The 23,169-nt window shown below is 41.0% G+C and overlaps 1 protein-coding gene across 1 annotated transcript in view; it reads right to left on the bottom strand.

Annotated features, from left to right (window-relative positions):
• ndrg4 (NDRG family member 4) overlaps positions 1 to 3,068 on the bottom strand; it is a 185,254-nt gene extending 182,186 nt beyond the window's left edge. Inside the window, exon 1 of the mRNA XM_087996053.1 lies at positions 2,701 to 3,068. The gene's annotated coding sequence lies outside the window, so the exon portion shown is untranslated. The remainder of the gene's footprint in view (positions 1 to 2,700) is intronic.
• Between the last annotated feature and the right edge of the window lie 20,101 nt (positions 3,069 to 23,169).

Genomic DNA, 23,169 nt, shown 5'->3' with positions numbered 1-23,169 from the left:
CCTGGTCCTGGGACTTTGTCACTTCTTGCTGCCATTATTTTTGTATTTATTGGTCAGAAAACCTCACTTAATCTTTTAACATTGGATTGCCAACTCCAGGTAGAGGTTTGACTGGAGGCTTTATCATGTAACTTTGTGTTTCAAAAAAAACCCACATTCCAGATATTGGTCCATCCAACAACAACACTGCTTTCCCATGCTAACTAGAAAAGGGGTAGATTTTTAAAAGCCTTTTGCATTAATTTTGACCTTTACTGAAATAGCCTTTCCCCCAATTACCAGTAAGAAATTAAATTGTGTATAAAAAAACACATAACTTGTTTGATGCCCATATGATTTTACCACTTGTCTAGTTCCAAAAACATCGTAGAAATTTACATTCAATTCATGGAGACTTGAGGTTATCACAGGTAAGTAAGGCCCAAGTCTGATCTACAAGATGGTATCTCTAATAATGTGGCAATTACTTCAGTACTGCACTGAAATATCAGTCCAGATTATGTGCTCAGATCACAGGAAGGTTTAAATGCAAAAATATCTGACCCAGGCAAAACGACTGTTGCTTCTCCAGGTTGACATATAATAGCAATCTTATAAGGCTAAAATTAATAACAAAGCTATTTTATTACAAATAAGCAAAGAGACCATGAAGTGCAGGTTCAAAATTCCTTGAAAGTAGAGTCCCAGGGAGACCAGATTGTGAAGGCGGTTTTTGGTATTCTTGCCTTTATTGGTCAGTGCATTGAGAATAGGGGTTAGGAGGTCATCTTGCAGCTGTACAGAACATTGGTTAGGCCACTTTTCAAATACTGCATTCAATTCTGATCTTCTTGCTGTAGAAAGGATGTTGTGTAATTTGAAAGGGTTCAGAAAAAAATTTACAAGGCTGTTGCTTGGGTTAGAGGGTTTTAGCTAAAGGGAGAGGTTGGATAGACTGGTGTTATTTTCCCTGGAGCGTTGGAGGCTCAGGGGTGACCTTGTAGAGGTTTACAAAATCATGAGGGACATGGATAGGGTAAATTTCCAAGGTCTTTTCCCTGAGATGAGGGAGTCCAAAGCTAGAGGGCATAGATTTAAGGCGAGCCGGCAAAGATTTAAAAGGGACATAAGGAGCAACAATTTCACACAGAGGGTGATAAGTATATGGAAAGAGCTGCCAGCGGAAGTGGAGGAGACTGGTACAACATTTAAAAGGTATAACGATGTGTATATGATTAGGAAGGGTACATAGGGTTATGGGCCAAATGCTGGCAAATGGGAACAGATTAATTAATTTTCTGTTTCTGTTCTGTATGACTAACTGAACATCGAAAAAAGATATGGACCTAATTACTGGAATTCTAGTAAATAAGATGTACACTGTTTGTAAAGTACAGGAATTTATTTATTTACACAGTATCTCAGAACCTTTTTTAAACTATACTAATGTTGATTCTGATTAAAGTTACATTTTTGGGTGCATTACATTCTGGTGAATTAAAATTTAATTTAAATGATCAACCACTGCAGAAAAATCTTTCTTCATTTGTTGAAATGTTGTTCAGGCAAATGTGAAATGTACATGAAAACACAGCCCAGCCAGGATTATGCCGCAGTTCAACAGATCGCATCACCACAAACATAAAATAAAGGGGAAGTAGTAGGCCATTCAGCCCTTTGAACCTGCTGCACTATTCAATATGATCATAGTTCATGATCCAAATCAGTACCTTGTTCCTGCTCTCTCCTTATATTCTTTGATCCCTTTTCAGTGCTACAAGCTATATCTAACTCCTTCTTGAGATAATCCAACATTTTAGCTTTGACTACTTTGTGGCAGAGAATTCCACAGGCTCGCCACTCTCTGGGTGAAGAAATTTCTCGTCATGTCAGTCCTTAATGGCCTAACCTGTATCTATAGACTACAACTCCTGGTTCTGGATTCCCAATCATCAGGAATATCCTTCCTGCATTTGCCTCACCTAGTCTTCTATGAAATCCTCTGTCATTATTCTCAACTCGAGTGAATGTAACTTCAACTGATTCAGTCTCTTTTCATGCATCAGTCCTACCTTCCAGGAATCAGTCTGGTAAAGATTTGTTGCAATCTATCCATCGCCAGAACATCTTCCCCACTTAAAGAGAACAAAAATGTGACCAAGGTCCTGGACAATTGCAGCAAGACTTCGTTGCTCCTGTACTTGAATCCTTTATGAAAGTCAACTTACCATTTGCCTTTTTCACCACATGCACGCTTACTTTCAGTAACTCATGTACAAAGATATTAGGTCTTGTTGTACTTCCCCCTTTCCCAATCGATCACCATTTAGAAAATGATCTGCCTTCCTATTTTTGCTATCAGTGTTGATAATCTCATTTCTACACATTATACTACATCTGTCATGCATTTGCCCACTCACTCAACTTGTCCAAATCACATTGAAGCGTCACTGCATCCTCCACAGAGTACATCTGCTCATCCAGCCTTGTGTTGTCTACAAACATGGAGATATTACATTTAGTTCTCTCATCTAAATCATTAATATATGCTGAGACTAGGTGGGGTCCAAGCACTGATGCCTGCAAAACCCCACAAGTCATTGGCTGCTATTTGGAAAAAGATTCATTTATTCCATCTTTTTATTTATTGTCTGCCAACCAGTTCTCTATCTATGTCAGTACATTACCCCAATCCCATGCATTTTAACTTTACATACTAACCTCTTAAGTGGGACTTTATTGAAAGCCTTCTGAAAGTCCAGGTAAACCATATCGAATGGCACCCACAATCAACTCGACTAGTTACATCCTTGAAGGATTCCGGTAGATTTATCAAACATGACTTTCCTTTTGTAACTCCATTTTGACTCTGTCAGTGTTTTCCAAGTGCTCTACTATTAGATCCCACTATGGAGGTCAGGCTATCCAATCTGTAATTCTCTGTTTTCACTCTTCGTCCCTTTTTAAATAGTGGGGTTACGTTGGCTCCCCTCCAGTTGCAAGGAACTCTTCCAAAGTCTATAAAATCTTGCAAAATGACCGATGCATCCACTACTTTTAGGACTACTTCCTTAAGTAGTCTGGCATGTAGATTATTGGGCCCTGGGAATTTATTGACCATGAAATCCATCAATTTCCCCAACATAGTTTCCCTGATAATATTGTTATCCTTTAGATTAGATTAGATTAGATTAGATTACTTACAGTGTGGAAACAGGCCCTTCGGCCCAACAAGTCCACACCGACCCGCCGAAGCGCAACCCACCCATACCCCTACATTTACCCCTTTAACCTAACACTACGGGCAATTTAGCATGGCCAATTCACCTGACCCGCACATCTTTGTGACTGTGGGAGGAAACCGGAGCACCCGGAGGAAACCCACGCAGACACGGGGAGAATGTGCAAACTCCACACAGCCAGTCGCCTGAGTCGGGAATTGAACCCGGGTCTCTGGCGCTGTGAGGCAGCAGTGCTAACCACTGTGCCACTGTGCCACCGTGCCGCCCAAACCTCACTTTCACCAAACCTTGTGTTCCCCAACATTTTTAGGACATTATTTATGTTCTCCTTTGAGAAGGAAATAAAATACATATTAATTGGACTGCCATCTCACTGTTCCCCCATGGAAACCTTCTGTATCTGACAGTAAGGGATCCTCACTTGTTTTCACTAATCCATTTCTCTTCACGACTAGTGTGCATTTTCCCCACAAGCTTACTCTCATCTCTATTTTCCTCCTCTTCATCAATTCTTTTGTCTTCCTTTGTTGAAATCTTGACTTTACCCAATCCTCAGGTTTGCTACTTTACCAGAGTCATAGTTGCACATTTAAAGGCTCGGTGTGTTCCTTCCTAAAACAGTTATCCTCTTGTTTCCTAACTCTGACAGAGCAGCTGTCAGAAAAATACTGTGAAAGACAATCAGCTCAAGGGCAAGCAGATCAAAACAAGGTCAGGATTTCTGTAGGAATGTACACTCAGTTCCATAGAGACAAATATTTGATAAGAGAATACTTCTCTAACATAGTCACTTGTATTTTCATTGGGACATTGCTATATGCACCAACAATTCACTGACATTGGGAGGTCATTATTTGTACTCCCATCAGTGTATCATGCAAACAAACAATGTCACTAAGACATCACTGCATTTTGTAATTGAAATAGCACTGTGTGCAATTACACTAGAATATCAACCCAAGTTGCTATCACAATAATTCATTGGAACATTAAAACTTTTACAGTGGATAACCACTATGCATGGGGTAGACATTGCTGTTTTCATGCTTGCCTGTATGAGATCACCTAGGCACAATACATAGATGAAAATTAAGTGGGTGCAAGAGCTCACTCATAAGGAATCCATGCAATTTGTACAATTAGATTAATGAATAGATGATTATATGCTTTAATGCATCTAATCCACAGCAGTTCACGACGGCAGCTCTTCATATCTTCGAGGGTAACTGGGAAAGAGCAATAAATGCTGCCTATCCAGCAATGCCCACATCCCATGGATGAATAAAATATTCAAGACTTTCCCTGTGTAATTTTCTTGGGTGTGCTACAACCAGGAGATCTATGTGAGGCCCAAATAAAGAAACAGGAAAACCTCCCTGAAGCATAACATCAAATAGTATACTGTATCATCATTGTGATATTAATGAACACAGCAGCAACATCATTAGACAATGTCACTGGAATTTTACTCCACATTTTCCCATTTTCAATTGTGTTACCTTTGGTGCTTCTCTAAATGGAAATTGCCAATTAACACCAAATTACAGGAACATCTCCATGCTGTGCACATTTGACAATTAATAACTGAGCTGAAACTATTCAAGCTCAAGCTTACTAGCACTTCTTGTGGTTCATTCAAGAGAGAAGATTTTCAACTCACCTGCGTACTATTTTAATGCAATAACTATTTATGTTATCACAATCAACAAAATCATCTTCATGCAAATGGTAGTTTATCAATCATCTATTTTGAGAATTTGGCAATCCAAACATGCATTTAGTGGCACAATAACTGAATTCACCCATGTACAACATTCAACACTTTCAATAAAATGATATGCCACCTTAGAGGAACCAGAGTTTGAACAGAAAATACGAGCATTAGGACTCAATGCCCTGGGTTTATAGTCATTGGCAAATGAGCAGTGAAGATTCACTTGACTAATTCATGAATGAAAGCATTATCTTATGAGGAAAGGTTAGACAGGTATCCATTGGAGTTTAGAAAAATGAGAGCTGATATCTTTGAAACATAAAATGTCCTGAGGAGCCTTGACAGGATGGATGCTAAGAGAATATTTCCTCTTGTAGGAGAGACGAGAACTTAGAGACACACTTTGAAAATAAAGGGTCTCCATTTAAAATTGAGAAGAAAATACTGTATTTTTCTCTCAGAGGATCATTAATATGAAGAATTCTCTTACATGATAGAAACAGAAATGCTAGTGAAACTCAGCAAATCTGGCAGCACTATGGAGTGAGATACAGAGTTAACATTTCCAATCCAATGACTCTTCTTCAGAACAAAGAATTCTCTTTCCTACTGTGGAGGCAGAGTTATTAAATATTTTCAAGGCTGAATTAGACAGATTTTTAATTGATAAAGCGGTTAAAGGACATAGGACAATGGATTTGATACCACAATGAAATCAGCTATCAACTTATTAAGTAGCAGAGCAAACTCAAGAGGCTGACTAGTGTCTTAGTATAATTCATATGTTTCGATGTATGTTCATTTCATACTTGCAACATGCAGTAATTTGGTGCAGTCCTTTCTAAAGTGGATCTGGGACCTGTGTGAGCAACACAGTTGGCTGCAATCAGACTGACAAATTTTTACTGAGACACAAAATTTAAACCAGGAACTTTAAGTCAGGGTTTCACCCTATAAAAAAAACATTCAAATAGAAACTCAACTCAGCCAGTGTTCAGCACTATAATGCTGTTCCTCATGTTAATATGCACATGCTTGTCATCCTACCAGACTTTCTGATGCCTTCAGGTGGAAGAAAAGAAAGAAGATTACTTTGCCAATGTATCAATGAGAGAGATGGAGTCACTTCCACCTCAGTAAAGTCTCCAATTGGCACTTGGTAGGCATTCACCTTATGTAGTCCTACCATTCAGCTAGTACTTGGAAGAAATACAAGATATGGAGCTGGAATCAATAGGGCATTGGAGTCATTGCTCTTCCACCCTCAAGAATGATCAGTAGGAGAACACACAGGAAAAGAATGGCTATAATTACAATCATTTAGTAGCCAATGCACCATTTTTAAGCTGGAGGCAGGACTTTTACTCTTGAGGAACTGCAGATCCTGAATGGCCAGCCAATCAGCCCCATTTAAATTAGTGGCCACTGCCAGTACTGCAGTCAAGTGGTAAGGAGGCTTGTTCTGCTTCATCCTTGCAAGCTGAATGTTAGGGTTATCGTTGAGACCAATCTAGTGCACTTCAGCGAGGAGAGCACTGAAAGACTGGGAGAGAGAAACCTTGCAGGGTTGTTTCACCTGGGGTTTGGAAACTTACAATCGGCCCAGAGGGATAGCTGATGAGGGAACTTTCTGTCAGCTACGTGCCTACGCAGGGAAACATTAGATCCAATCAAAAATATTACCATCCCTCGTGCTGGTTCGTAGTAAGTGCCAGACACAATTAAAGACTATAATATGATTAATGTCACTGATGTCAATCTCAATGCAGGCGTTCCTTGTGGAAAATTGCACATTCATTAGGTGGCAAAGGGAGTCTGAGTTGTTTATATATGGAAGTGTATAATTATAAAATTGAAGTAGGTCAGATTTCCAGAGATTATTCAGATTGTCCTCCCTTCTGTCCATACTCTTTCTGCCCTTCCAAAAAACAAAAAACAGATAGATTCCTAGGGATAGCCTAATATCCCCCAAGCAAGATAATGTGGTTAAAATTGGTTCTGGTTGTTCATTGCAGTGGTCGATACTTTGGGTCTAGGTCAATGTATTTATTGATGGAATCTGTGGATGACTGCCAAGCTTCGAGGAATTCTCTGGCTGTCCTCTATTTGGCTTATCCTATTATTGTTGTGTTGTCCCAGTCAAATTTGTGGTTCTTGTTGTCTGTGTGTATGGATACTAAGGATAGTTGGTCATGGTGTTTAATGGCTAGTCGATGTTCATGAATGCAGATGGCTAATTATCTACCTGTTTGTCCTTTATAGTGTTTAATGCAGTCTCCGCATGGAATCTTGTACACCATGTTCATCCTGCACATCTTAGGTCTTTTGTTCTGGCGAGTTCTCTGAGCGTGGTTTATGTGCTGTCATAAATCAGAGTGGTTGGAGGAGTCTGTCTGTCAGTTACGAGACTTTTTAATATAAGGTAAAGTGGTTAATATGTTGGATTGGTGGCATGCCTTCCTCACGATGTTTGTCTGCCAGGCATCTGCGGATGAATTTGTGAGGATATCTATTTTTGGCAAAGACTCTTCTTCTTCTATTTGCAGGTCAAGTGTGCTGCAGTGTTGCAGCCCTTTCAAACAGGGTCCTACTGCAGATTCTCTTGTGTGTGTTTGGGTGGTTGCTGTTATAATTCAGGATCAGGTCCGTGTATGGCTTTTCTGTACATTTTTGTTGTGCATTCCCCATTCTGTGCTCTTTCTACCATCACATCCAAAAATGGGAGTTGGTTCTTAATTTCCTCCTCACTTGTAAATTTGCTCCCTGTGAGCATGGTATTGATAATTGGATGTGTGCTCTCAATCTCTGTTCTTTTCATTATTACAAAAGTTTTGTCCACATATCTGATCCAAAGTTTGGGTCAGATTTGCACAAAACACTATATAGGACAAACAGGCAGATAACTAGTGATCCGCATTCATGAACATCAACTGGCCACTAAACGCCACGATCAGCTATCCTTCGTATTCATACACACAGATGACAAGGACCACAAATTCGACTGGAACAACACAACAAAAATGGGACAAGCCAAACAGAGCACAGCCAGAGAATTCCTTAAAACTTGGCACTCATTCACAGACTCCATCAACAGACCCAATATACTGACTACTATAATGAACCACCTGAACTGGCAACAGCTGGAACAAAACCAAATAAATTCCAACCAACACAGTATAGCAGCAGTTCACAGGAGGCTCAACAGCACTGACGATGTCACCTAGAAAGGGGATGAAACGTCTGCAACCAAACTCACAACTCGGTGAACATAGCCCCAACTGCAACCAGTGTCTGAGCTACAAATCTTTACACAAACCTTGAACATTTTGCCCTTCCTTACTAAAACTGTCTTTACTTACAGGATCTGTATCCATCTATTCCCTTCCTATTCCTATGTATTCGTCCAGATGCTTCTTGAATGCTGCTAAGACCACCTCCTCTGGCAATGCGTTCCAGGCACTCAGCACCCTTTGTGTAAAAACCTTTCCTCGCACATCTCTTTTAAATGTCCCCCCTTGCACCTTGAACTTGTGTCCCCTAGTAATTGACTCCTCCACCCTGCGAGAAAGCCTCAATTTCCACTCTATCCATGCCATTCACAATTTTATAAACTATTAGGATGTCTCTGAACCTCCTGCATTCCAGTGAAAACAAACTAGTCTAGCCAACCTTTCTTCATAGCTAAAATCCCTCATACCAGTGATGTAATTTAATCTAAAACAAGAGTGCTTCAAATAATGAAGGCATGAGGCACAAATTAGTTGTGGATTGAGAAAATATATTAACAGGCATGACTTTACATAGGCAAGGGACAGCCTTGAAAGAACAATTACATAGCTTACAGCAGCTATATATCCTTTCAAGGTGTAAAATCCAAAGCAGTCAGTTAATTGTGCCTAACAAAGCAAGTTGAGTATTTTGTAAGGTTAAAAGAACAGGCTTCCAAAGTTACCTGAAATGGTGATAAACCTGAGGATTGGGTGGTTAATAAAATACAGCAAAGGAGGACCAAGTAATTGATAACAAATGAGAGAACATAATAGAAATGCAATTTAACAAAACATAAAAATATACTTCAAAAGTATTTATTTATAATGGGAATAGAGAAATGGCAGAGAAAATAAATGATGACAACATGGATGATAGAACAGTCCAGGCCCTTCAGCCGTCAATGTTGTGCTGATGTTTTATCCCACTCCAAGAGCAAACTAACCTATATACTCTTTATTTTACTATCATCCAAGTGCCTATCCAAGAGTCGCTTAAATGTCCCTAATGTATATGACTCTACTACCAGTGCTGGCAGTGCATTCCATGCACCCACCACTCTCTGTGTAAAGAACCCACCTCTGACATCTCCTCTAAACCTTCCTCCAATCACCTTAAAATTATGCCCCCTCATGACAACCATTTCTGCCCTGGGTAGAAGTCTCTAGCTATCTACTCTATCTATGCCTCTCATCATTTTGTACACCTTTATCAAGTCACCTCTCATCCTTCTTCACTCCAATGAGAAAAGCCCCAGCTCCCTCAACCTTTCCTCATAAGACATGCCCTCTCGTCCAGGCAGCATCCTAGTAAATCTCTATACCATCTCGAAAGCTTCCACGTCCTTCCTATAATGAGATGGCCAGAACACAATATTCCAAGTGTGGTCGAACCAGGGCTTTGTAGAGCTACAGCATAAGCTCAAGGCTTTAAGTCTAACCCCTACTAATGAAAGCCAACACACCATACGCCTTCTTAACAACCCTATCAATTTGTATCTAATTTCACTAAGGAAGATACATTAAAACTCCCAGAATTAGAGATTCAATTGACATGGGAGGATGAGGAGTTGAAGTAAACCAGTATTCTTAAGAAGGCTGCACAAGAGAGGTTGATGGGCTGAAAGTTGATATGTTCGCAAGACCTGATGGTCTATATTACACAGTGTTGAAGGTGTTGGCCATAGAGAGAGTTGATGCAGTGGCGATGACTTTCAAAAATTCTATAGATTCTGGAATGATTCTTGGAGATTGAAAACAAGCAAATGTCACCCGAGAGAGAGAAAATAGAGAACTACAGCACTGTCAGTCTTACACTGGTGGTAGGGAAGAAAAAGCTTAAAATCTATTGTAATATGTGTGAAAATACATGGACATCAACACATTGGCAGGCTGAGACTAGTGGTGTACTACACGAATCAGTATTTGGACCCCAGCTATTCACAGTATACATCAGATGATACAAAGCTGAGTTCAGCATGTTCACTGAGGTAGTCACACCACAGGTGAAAATTGAATAGGCAGAAAGGGCAAGGGCATCAGGCAGAGTAGAGGATGGCAGGTAGGGCAGGAACCCTCTGTAGCCATTCCCTTTCTAACTGTTGGGAAGATGACAGTGCATGGAATGAAGTGGAAGTCAAGGTCGTGGCTCCATGGGTGGGTCTGCTGCACAAGAGGGAAGGAAAAAGAACAGCAAGGTTATAGTGGTAGGGAATTCAATTGTAAGAGGAATAGACAGGCATTTCTGCATGTGCAGAAGAGACTCCAGAATATTCCCTCCATGGTGCCAGAGTCAGGGATGTCACTGAATGGCTGTAGGGCATTCTGAAGAGGGAAGGTAAACTAACACAGATTGTGGTATATTACGGCAGCAAGGGCATGAGTAGTAAAAGGGATGAGGTCATGTAATCAGAATTTAGACAGCTAGGAAATAGATTAAACAATAGAGCCACTACATAATAATCTCTGCAGGGAGATTTGTTAATTCTATTGTGCAGGGTTTCAACTAACGTGGGATCCAGAGAAAGGGTTCCAAAGTGGGAGATAAACAGTCAAGGTTAGACAACAAGGAAGTCAAGAAGGCATTGAAATTATAGGCCAGTTAAGGCACAAGGGAATTTGCTATGGTTGGATGACATTTATGGTTGTGTGTAAGCAGATGAGTTGAAGGCACAAATTAATGCGTGTCATTGCTATAACTGATACATGATTGAGAGAAGGGCAAGATTGATAGCTCAATATTCTAGGAGAGACAGGGGAAGAGTTAAAAGCAGAGGGATAGCATAATATTGATAAGGGAATCAGTTCCAGCAGTAAGGAGGGATAATGTTTTGGAAGGCTCCTCAATTGAAGCTATATGGACATAACTTAAAAACCAAAAAGGTGCAGTCACAATGCTGGGGTTGTATGAGACACCCACTAACAGTCAGAGAGAAATAGAAGAGCAAACAAGTAAGCAAATTCCAGGGAAGTATAAAATTAAAAGGGTAGTGATAGTAGGGAATTTCAACTTCCCGAATATTGACTGAAATAGCCGTAGTGTGAAAGGTTTCGAGAAAGTGGAATTTTTGAAGTGCATTCAAAAGAGCTTTTTAAGCCAATATTTAGAAGGCTCTACAAAAGAGGGAAAATTAAGGAAAATTTTAGGAAATCACACCATAGAAGTGGTTGAAGTATCATTGGGGACGATTTTGCAGACAATCATCATAACTCTGTTAGATTCATGATTACTATGGAAAAGGGCAAGGATGGGCCTGAAATCAAACTCAAAACTGGGAAAAGACTGATTTTAACAAGGTCTGATTTGACTGGAAGCAAATACTTTTAGATGAACCTGTATCAGAGTAGTGCATTCAAGAAGGAAATAGGGAGGGTTCAGGGCTAACTTGTTCCGATAAAGATAGAGGTTGGAACAACAAATTTTGTGAACCTTGGATATCAAGGATATACTGTATTTGATTAAGACACAAGGTCAGTCCTTAGTTGCCCTCGAAGGTGGTGGTAAACCACATTCTTGTTCCTTTGCAATCTATGTTATACTTTTCTTTGTGTGTTATCTCTTTCACAATCCCATCTTTTTTCTGCCTCTTTGTTTTCTGCACTAGAGTTCAAAATTAATAGATTGTGATCGTTTACAGATCATGGTTTATATTCTATGCTTCGTAATAAGAATTCTTAAATTGGAGACACGCTGTCCCTTGTCCTATTAGGTAGGGAGTACCAGAATTTTACACAATAATGGTGAAGGACCAGTAATACACAGTGCGACCTCTGTATCCGCAGTCAGTTTCCACAGTTTGCTGCGGCCCAAACATATTACATGGAATATTCCAGAACCAGGGACCAAGGGGCTGCCAGTGAGGTAAGTTTCCCATGTAAATGAATGGGCTCGCTAATATCTGCAGTTTTGGGCTTTTGGAGTAGGTCTTGGAATGTATCACCCGCGGGTATTGGTGTGGTGGGGGGAACTACTGTATTCACAAGTCAGCATGGTGCAATACTTGAAGAGGAACTTGCGGGTGATGGCATTCCTATCAACCTCTAACCCTTGTTCTTCTTGGTGAAAGACGTGATGAGTAACGAAGATGCCCATGATGCTGGGTTTAGTAAGGGTAGAGGATTGGCTAACTAAAAGAAGACTGAGATTTAAAATAAGGGTGACTCTTTCAGGATGGCATCATGTAACTAATAGAGTGCGATATAAATCAGTGCTGGGGCCACATTTACAATTTATAATAGTAATGTAGGTTAGGAAAATAAAGGTTCCATAGCCAAGTTTGTGGATAGCAAAAGAAGGTGGAAAGTCAAGTGGTGGGCATGACACAAACAAATAGTCTGCAGAGGGACACAGACAGGTTAAGCGAGTGGCCAAAAGCTTGGCAGATGTATGAAAATATAAGGTTATGCACTTTGACAAGAAGAATAGAGAAGCTGAATATTAATTAAATGCAGAAATACTGCAGAAAGCTACAGCACAGACGGATTTGTAAGTACTTGTGCATGAATCACAAAGATCTAGCAAACAAGTTCAGCAGGTAATGTGGAAGACAAATGGAATGTTGGCTTTTCTTCAGAAGAAATGGGCTACAAAAGTAGGAAGATCCAGCTAAAACTATGTGAAGTCACACCTGAGACACTGTAAGCAGTTTTCCTCATCTAAAGAAAGGTATACTGGCATTGGAGGCAGCCTAGAGAAGGTTCACTAGGTTGATCTTGGGTATGAAGGGACTTGACAAGATAGATGTGAGTGGTTGATTCCCCTTGTGGAAGAATCTAGGATCAGATGGCAAAATATCAGTGTAAGAGGTTGCCCAATTAGGAGAGAAATGAGGAGGAAATTCTCCTCGGAGGGCAGTAAATCTGTGCAATCCTTTACCACGGAGTTATAGAGGATTAAGAGCTATAGAGATAAACAAGTATATTCAAGGCTGAAACAGATTTGTAATCAGTAAGAGAATCAAGGGTTAAGGGAAAAGGCAATAAAGTTGCGTTATCAAATCAGCCATGATCTCATTGAATGGCAGAGCAGAAGTAATGGGCTCAACGGTCTGCTGACAGCACAAAACTGTCAGTGAAGTCTTGGTGAGTTACTACAGAGCATCTTGTAAACAGTGTTCACTGAAGCCATGGAACACTGGTAGTGGAGAGAGTGTGAATGTTTAAGGTGGAGGATGGGGGTGCTAATCAAGTGGACTGCTTTGTGTTTGACAGTGTCAAGTTTCTTGAATGTTGATAAAAGCAGTACTCATGCAAGGCCAGGAGAGGGTATTCCATCACATTCCTGACTTATGCCTTGGAACAAAAGCTTTGGGAATCACAAGCTGATTTTTACATTGCAGAATATCAAGCTTTTGATCTGTCCTTTGTAGTCATATTATTTATATAACTGGCCTAGTTAAGTGCCTGGTCAATGTTAATCCCCAAAACGTTGATGGTGTAATGGTGGGGGGCAGCAGTAGTGACATGGTTGAACATAGACATGGTTAGCTTTTTTAAGTTATGATCCTAGCTGGTGGCACTACTGGACCAGTCAAATCCCAGAATAAAACCTGGCTTGACAGATCATATTTAATTAGTTAATTAACATGGTGGCTCACTGAGACATAAATATATAAGTCTGCAGATTTCCTTTAAAAACATAAGTTTATTAGACAAAAGCAAATAAACAAAAATAAATGCTAGTTATCTCAAAACTCACATCAAAACAAAGTTTCAACCTGTGCCAAACTCTTATTCATTACAGAGATCAAGTTTGGCGAATCTACACTCTTTATATCAACTCTATTGGGTTTTAGTTAACTGACTCTTTACAGTTGCCTTGCCTAGGACGATAAAGACAATTCAACAAGTCCATTCTATCTGCTGATGTGAACCGTTCAGTTTTCACAGCCTAAACTTCCTCAGATTTCTGGGCAAACTCTCTTAGCTTGAAAATATCTCAAATGAAATCCTTCTACCAAGATGACTTTTTCCCTGAACTGTTCTGAAACCTTCTTCATGAAGAAAAATTAAACTTGTTTCTAAACTCGACACTGGCATCTTAAGGAAATAAGTAATTTCATTGCAGGCAGTTCAGAGAAGTTTCACAAGGATAATCCCTGGTTTGGAAGGATTGTCTTCTGAGCAAAGGCTAAACAGGTTGGGACTCAATTCACTGGAGTTTAGAAGAATGAGAGATTGAAACATAAAAGATTCTCAAGGGGCTTGACAGGGGGTTTCATCTCATGGGGATCTTGGACCAGAGGGCATAGTCTCAGAATAAAGGGCTGCCAATTTAAGACTGAGACAAGGAGGCATTTCATTTTCAGAGGTTTGAGTATCTTGAGAACTCCTAGCCACAGAGAGCTGTGGAAGCAGAGTCCTTGTGTATATTTAAGGCTGAAATAGATAGATTCTTGGTCAGTAGGGGAAATGAGGGTTACAAGGAAATTCAGGAACGTAGATATGAGGAATGTCAGATCAGCCATGATCCTCTTGTAAGGTGGAGCAAGCTCAGAGGGATCGAATGGCCCACTCCTGTTCCTATTTCTTATGGTCTTAAAATTGATGAGGCTGTAGTAGTGATTTTGAGCAGACCAATCATATACAACAACACTTAAGGCAGGACATGTTGGAGGCAGTAGATTATTTCTATGCACAGGCCAACACCAGTGAAAGATTTAGCTAAGGAAAAATCTGTGGGTGTTGGAGGACTGGGACAATGAGGGTAGACTCTTTACATATGGTTCTGACACAGGTGGTCCCTTATCGGCTGACTAACCAAACAAATTAGGGATACGATGCAGGGCAGAGTCAAGAACCCTTTCACTATGACAGAAAGACACACGCGTTAATGGAAACACCAGCTCCAAGAAACACATTTTTTGCATAAATTAGAGAAGCTAAGTGAGGCACATGCACTAACACCAGGAGAATGCCATGCACTAATGAAAGCAAATGGAGATAAGGGGACATGGGATAGGACAGCAATGAGTGTTAGGAAGCTACCTAACTGAAAATACATGAGTAGAGGCAGCCAAGGTCTGAGAGAAGGCACAAATACTGATGACGGAGGAAAAGATAAGTCTGAATTGGGGCTTGTTGTGGGGATAACACAAAAGAAAGGAGAAACAAAATCAAAAATTAAGAAAGGACAAACTGTCTTAGAATACGGAGAAAGGATGTGGGCAGCTTAAAAATCATAATTGGACAGGTGACTCGCAGAGGGATGACCTTGTCTTTTTTAAAACGTGGCAAAAGGACAGGGAGTAGATCAGAAGATCCTTACATTGGAACTGGTCTTGGCTTGAACATTTAATGACCTCATGCTATGGTTGAGAGAAAGGTTTGGGGAACCCACTGCTACCATTTTTAAAAAATTCATTTGTGGGATATGGGCACTGCAGGCTGGGCAGCATTTATGACCAATTCCAGCTGCCCTTGAGAGTGAGGTGGTAAGCTGACTTCGTGAACCACTGCAGTTCACTTGCTGTGGGTTGACTCACAATATCATTAGGGATGGAATTCCAGGATTTTGACCCAACAGTGCAGGAACAGTGATAGATTTCCAAGTCAGAATCTTGAGTGCCTTGGAAGCAAATTTGCAAGTGGTGATTCCATAAACATTCTCATCCTCATGAAAATGGAATCTAGCACATCAGTGCCACAGCTGCCTTCCGCCAGAGGGCAGTAAGATAATCCTGGCCTCCTCCTGAGGTGTCATAAAAGCCAGTCCTCAACTAATTCCACTCACACTGCATGATTTCACAAAGCAGGTGAGTGTAGTAGATATATCAAAGATCATGGGCCCAACAACATTTGCAAAGCAGTGTGAAAAATTGACTAGGTCCACAAACCTGGACAGGTGCTTTGCTTTGAAAGCACTTTCCAAACCAATTCACTACCTTTATTTTTCACATTGCTTTGCAGACGATCATGATATGATTGTATTGGAGCAACATGATGAAAACCAGTTAGTTTTAGAGCACAGATCTTCAACAGTACAGCTACTATACTCACCTGTTTTGTGATATCATGCAGTGTGAACAGAATTGGATGGAGTCAGGCACTTATGACCTAGGGAGGAGGCCAGGGGTATATACTGTATTCTAGAGGATGGGGATGTTCATGGAGCTTCTTCCTCCTATTGGTTGTTTAAATAGTCCATTAAAGTTCTAAACTGAATACTGTAGGACTAGAGTTTAAATCTGTTGGTTGTGGGATTATTTAGCTCAGTATATCGCATGTATGTAGCCCTGTGTTGTAACATCGCTGAATTTATGTCTTATTTTTAGATAGCCCTAGGTGTTCTCCTCAAAGGCATTTTACACTCCATAAAGAACCAAAGTTTTCCTTAAGCCTGTTAGGAATAACTGGGTAGGCAGAGTTATGGTCACAATTCTGTTCCTCCCACAGCACTTCATGGAGGACTACTTTTGAACAACTTTGTTTTGAACCCCTATACTATTTAGAACTGTAGTTATGTCACAAAATACTGTTGAGAATGCCCTCTGTGTGAAGACAGAAAAACTTTGTCTCCACAGAAAATACATAATCAAAACTGTCATAATCAGATAAATCTGTGATAAATAAGTTGATGAGGACGAGCTTTAACTATGTTGTTCAGTCGTATTAGTTCTTTTATGATCTGCTGTAGGCTCCTTCTGGTGGTGATATTCTTCGAGGCGCAGCCAGTTCAGTCTGGATAGATGCCACAGAGCCATTAATTGATGGATATTCAAGTACCCGCCCAGTTGTTTTTTTTATCCTCACTAAAGCTAGGTGTCTCATCTAGTCACTGGCCTCACATAATCGTCTTGCATAAAGGATCAGAACAAGGCCTATTAGACTTAAAGGGAATTCACAGCTAAGGTTGGAAATCAATGGGTCCTGATCTTTCTGTGAGCCATTCTGCTGTCAGCATTTAAAAATCTGTAAGAATTTAATTAGGGACTGTAATTAGAATTAGAATCCCTATTGTGTGGAAACAGGCCCTTTGAACAGGCAAATCTACACTGACCCTCCGAAGAGTATCCCACCGAAACCCATTCCCTTACATTTACCCATGACTCGGGCACCTAACCTATACATCCCTGAATACTATGGGCAATTTAGCATGGCCAAATCCCCTAACCTACATGGGAGTAAACCCATGCAGATACAGGGAGAATATGTGCAGACCCCACAAAGATAGTCACCAGAGGCTGGAATCGAACTTGGGTTCCTGCCGCTGTGAGGCAGCAGTGCTAACCACTGAGCCACTGTGCCGCCCCAAAGCAATGACAAACACAGAAAGTGAGGTTCATTTACAAATCCCAATGCAGCACTTGGTCAGTGTGGGGACTGAACCCACTGAATTTGGTGTTATTCGCACCATGCTCAAACTAGCTAAGTTAACAGACTTCACCAAACATCAACATTAAGTAAGTGACTGGGATCACTTGTTACCTTCAATTTCATCAAGATAAACACATCAGTGTAGTACCAAGAGAGTTCTTAACTATCTGCTATACTTACCCCTCTAGGTGGTAGAGGTTGTGCTTTAAGGTATTATTGAAGGCTTGGTAAAATACTGCAGAGGATAGTGCATACTACTGCCATGAGTCAGTGGTGAGGGAAAATGTGGGAACACCGAAGCTGGGACTCCATCACTATGTGGTAGTGTCAGTAGGAGTGCCTATGATGGACAAAAGCATCTACGATAGGTCGACTGCTGAGGATGAAGGAAGGTTTGCCTTTATGTTGGTTCCCTCACCTACAATAACCTAGGGGAGCTGGTATGTCCTTTAGCACTAGGCCAATTTGGTTAGTAATGGTGCTACCAAGATACTCTTGATCAGACAGATGAGCAGAAATTAGGCTATTCAGCCCGTTGAGTCTTCTCTGCCATTCAATCATGGCTCATAAGTTTCTCAATCCATTCTCCCACTTTCTCCCCATAACCCTTGCTACGCAAGAACCTATCTATCTCAGTCTTGAATGTACTCAATGACCTGGCTTCTGTGGCAATGAATTCTATAGATTCACTCTTCACGCTTAAGAAGTCTCTCCTCATCTCTGTTCTTAAAAGTCTTCCTTTTACGCTAAGGCTATGCCTCAGGTCCTAGTCTTTCCTACCAATGGAAACATCTCCCCAATATCTACTCTGTCCAGGCCATTCAGTATGTTTCAATTAGATCCCCCCTCATCCTTCTAAACTTCAAATATAAACCCAGAGTACTCAAACATTCTACTTATGTTAAGCTTTGCACGCCTGGGACCATTCTCATGAACTTCCTCTGAACACGTTCCAGGGCCATCTTTCCTGAGATATGGCATCCAAAACTGTGCACAATACTCCAAATATGGTCTGACTACAGCTATATAGAACCTCAGAAGTACATAATTGCTTTTATATTCAAATCCTCTCAAAATAAATGCCATCATTGCATTTGCCTTCCTAACTACTGACTCACCTTACAAGTTTACCTTGAGAGAATCCTGGACCAGAACTCCAAAGTCTCTTCAGCCTTCTGAATTTTCTCCCCATTTAGAAAATAGTCTATGTCTCTATTTTTTCTACCAAAATGCATCACCTCACACTTTTCCACTTTGTACTCCATCTGCCACTTCTTTGCCCACTTTCCTAACCTGTCCAAATCCTTGTGCATCCTCCCTGTCCTCAATGCTATCTGTCCCTCTACTTTTGCATCATCTGCAAATTTAGCCAGAATGCCCTCAGTTCCTTCATCTAGATCGTTAATGTATATAGTGAAAAACTGTTGTCCCAACACTGAGTCTTGCGGAACATCACTTGTCATCAGCTGCTATCCGGAGAAGGATCCTTTATCCCCCCACTCTCTGCTTTTTCCCAGACAGCCAAACTTCTATCCATGCTAGCACTTTGCCTCCGACACCATCGGCCCTTATGTGATTTAGCAGCATTCTGTGCAGCATCTTGTCGAAGACTTTCTTGAAATCCAGGTAGATAACATCCATTGCCTCTCCTTGGTCTAACCTGCTTATTACTTCAGAATTGGAGACATACAGCACAGGAAACAGACCCTTTGGTCCAACTCGTCCACGCCGACCAGATATCCTAACCTAATCTAGTTTCGTTTGCCAGCACATGGTCCATATCTCTTCAAGCCTTTCCTAATCATATACACATCCAGATGCCTTTTAAACGCTGTAATTGTGCCAGTCTCCACAACTTTCTCCGGCAACTCATTCTATACATACACCAACCTCTGCATTAACAAGTTGCCCCTTATATATGTTTCCCTGGCAGCTCATTCCACGCACGTACCACCCTCTGCGTGAAAAAGTTGCCCCTTAGGTCTCTTTTATATCTTTCCCCTGGACCTATGCCCTCTAGTTCTAGACTCCCCCACCCCAGGGAAAGACTGTCTGTTTATCCTATCCATGCCCCGCATGAGGGTCTGTAAGGTCACCATTCAGCCTCCAACGCTCCTGGGAAAACAGCCCCAGCCTATTCAACTTCTCCCTATAGCTCAAATCCTCTAACCCTGGCAACATCCTTATAAATCTTTTCTGAACTTTTTTTTTATATATACAAATTTTTTATTGAAAAGAAAGAAAGTTTTTGGTTTTTTACAAAATTACAAAACTAATACAAAATAGTGTAATCTCTTTACAGTATAGTGACAATAAGGTATAAAAAAAGCTAACCACTAATCTACTCTACAGACTACCAAAACACTTCTGAACCCTTTCAAGTTGCACAATATCTTTCCAACAGGAAGGAGACCAGAATTGCACGCAATATTCCAAAAGTGGCCTAACCTATGTCCTGTTGATCTGCAACATGACCTCCCAACTCCTATACTCAATGCTCTATCCAAAAAGGGAAAGCATACCAAATGCCTTCATCATTATCTAACTGTGACTCTACTTTCAAGGAACTATGAACCTGCACTCCAAGGTCTCTTTGTTCACTTCCTCAAATAACTCTTGCAGATTTGTCAGGCATGACTTCCCTTGATGAAACCATGCTCACTTTGGCCTATTTTAACATGCTCTTCCAAGTATTCAAAAATCTCATCCTTCACATTGGATTCCAGGATCTTACCCACGACCAAGGTTAGGCTAATCGGTCTATAATTTTCTATCTTTAGCCTCACTCCCTTTTTAAACAGGGGTGTCACATTAATGATTTTCCAGTCCCCTGGCACCATCCCCGATTCTAGCAATTCCTAAAAGAACACCACTAATGTCTCCACTACCTCTTCAGCTATCCCCATTAGAAACAGATGGCACAGTGGCCACCAGACAGCACGATGGCTCAGTGGTTAGCACTGCTGCCTCACAGAACCAGTGTCCTGGATTTGATTCCAGCTTCTCCCCATGCCTGTGTGGGTTTCCTCTGGGTGCTCTGGTTTCCTCCCACAGTCCAAAGGTGTGCAGGTTAGGTGGATTGGCCAAGTGAAATTGACCATAACTTTCAAGGATATGTAGGTTAGATGCATTATTCAGAGGCAATGTAGAGTAATAGGGTAGGATAATGGGTCTGTGGAATACTCTTCAGAGGGTCAGTGTGGATTTGTTGGGCCAAAGGACCTGTTCCCATAGTGTAGGGATTCTAATTCAGCTCTGGAGTGTAGTCCATCTGGTCCAGGTTATTTATCCACCTTCAGGCCATTCAATTTTTCTAGCACCTTCTCCTTCGCGATGGCCATCATACTCAGCTCTGCTCCCTCACTCTCAAAGTTTTGGGATATTACTCGTGGCTTCCACCGTGAAGACTGATGCAAAGTAATTATTCAGTTCCTCAGCCATTTCCTTTTTCTCCATTAATATCTCTCCAGTGTCATTTTCCAGCAGCTCTCCTTTGCTCTTTACATGTCTAAAAAAACTCTTACAGTCTTCCTTTAAATTACTGGCCATCCTACCCTCATATTTAATCTTCTCTCTCCTTATTTCTTTGTTTGTTGCCCTCTGTTGATCTTTGTAAGTTTCTCAATCCTCTGGTTTCCCCCTGCCCTTCACCACAATTACCATAATTCTTTTATCCCGTTATTTGTTTAGATATCAATTAGGCTTCTGCTAATGATAGGCATGCATTTCAGCCCCTCAATAAAATAGCATCCATGTAATAGCTGGCCCCATAAATTTAACCTTAAAAAGTAGTCAAACATTTTGACTATTACTCAAGTATTTAACTTTTTCTTCCTCCCTGATGTGTCATGTTTATAGCTCATCAACTGAGCTGGAGTTCTTCCAGCAACCAATTCTTAGGACAGACACGGTCATTGGGAGTCACAATGGGGTCCACCAGCTCCCGTATCATGGGGAAACAACACATCACCTAACCCTCCATCCTTATTTTAATTAGTTTTGAATTTAATTTCTAAAACATTTTAAACTGTTTTTCTATCTCTACTTATGCAAGTTGTAACCAATAAATTAACAAGATTCAATTTAACAGATCCCTTATTAGCCAATAAAATCACAGCCGTCCTATGACATCACTTCAGTTTCAAATCAAAATCCTACCTTCCCAGCTGCTCTCTGTTCACTCCTGCTCAGCTCCAGTCCCAAATGTAGGTCCCAAATCCACAAAGTAAACTTTTATAATTTCAGAAGCTTCCAAGCTGCTATCCGTTCACACCCACTCAGTTCAGCTCATTGAATTGAATTAATTTATTGTCACATGTACAGATGCACAGTGTAAGGCTTTGTCTTGTGAGCAATACAGGCAGATCATATAGTTAAGTAGCATAGATAGTAAATAATAGATAAACAGCAGCAAAAACAAAAACACAGATACAGGCGAATGTTCAGAGTTTGTGAGTCCATTCAGTATTCTAACAGTAGGGTAGAAACTGTTACAAAACCAGCTGGTGCATGCGTTCAGGCTTCTGTACCATCTCTCCGATGGTAAAAGTTGTAGAAATATATTGCCAGGGTGGGATGGATCTTTAAAAATGCTGGCTGCCTTTCCTTGACAGCAAGCTTGGTAGGTGGATTCTATAGATGGGAGGCTGGACTTTGTGATTGTCTGGGCTGAGTTCAACACTCTTTGTAACCATCTTCGATCTCAAATGGTACAGTTGCATACTTGGTAGTGATACATCCAGACAGAATGTTCTCAATGGCACACTTATAAAATTGATAAGGGTATTTGCCGCCATACTAAATTTCCTCAGCTGCATGAGGAAGGAGAGACGCTGTTGGACCTTTGTAACCAGTGCGTCCACATTAAGCGTCTAAGAAAGCTTGTTGTGGATGACCACTCCCAGAAGCTTGATACTCTCCACTCGTTCCACCTCTGTGCTGTTAATGTGTAGGGGGCATGAGTAACATTCCTCCGAAAGTCAATAATGAGTTCCTTGGATTTTCTGGCATTGAGAGCTAGGTCTTCCACCTCCCAGCTGTAGTCTGTTTCGTCACCATGTGAGATTTGACCAACTATGATGGTGTCATCAGCAAACTTATAAATGGCATTAGTTTGGTATTTGGTGACAGTCATGAGTACAGTAGGGGGCTAAGCACGCACCCCTGGGAAGGCTCCAGTGTTGAGTGCTAGTGAGGATGAAATATTGTCCCAGTCTTCACTGACTGCAGCCTGTGGGTCAGGAAGCTGAGGATCCAGTTGCAAAGAGTGGGGTTTAGTCTGAGATCACTAAGTTTATTAATCAGCCTCGAGGGGATAATAGTGTTGACGGCTGAACTCTAGTCAATGAGTAGGATTCTTATGTAGCTGTTCTTGGCATCAAGATGTTCTAGGGAGTGGTGAAGGGCAAGTGATATGGCACCTGACGTGGATTTGTTGGTCCAATAGGCAAATTGGAGTGGGTCAAGAGTAGTGGGGAGGCTGGAGTTGATTAATGACATGACCAGGCAGAAGTGGGTACTGCAGATGCTGGAGATTAGAGTCAAGTCTAGAATGGTGCTGGAAAAGCACAGCAGGTCAGGCAGCATCCTGATGAAGGGCTTTTGCCTGAAACATTGATCTTCCTGCTCCTCTGATGCTGCCTGACCTGCTGTG

Source organism: Chiloscyllium plagiosum, unplaced genomic scaffold (genome assembly GCF_037043375.1).
Source record: "Chiloscyllium plagiosum isolate Xiang-an unplaced genomic scaffold, Cpla_swu_hap1 HiC_scaffold_17, whole genome shotgun sequence".
Lineage (NCBI taxonomy): Eukaryota > Metazoa > Chordata > Chondrichthyes > Orectolobiformes > Hemiscylliidae > Chiloscyllium > Chiloscyllium plagiosum.
The sequence above is the reverse complement of the archived record's forward strand: the minus strand, read 5'-3'. Positions and strand labels throughout refer to the sequence as shown.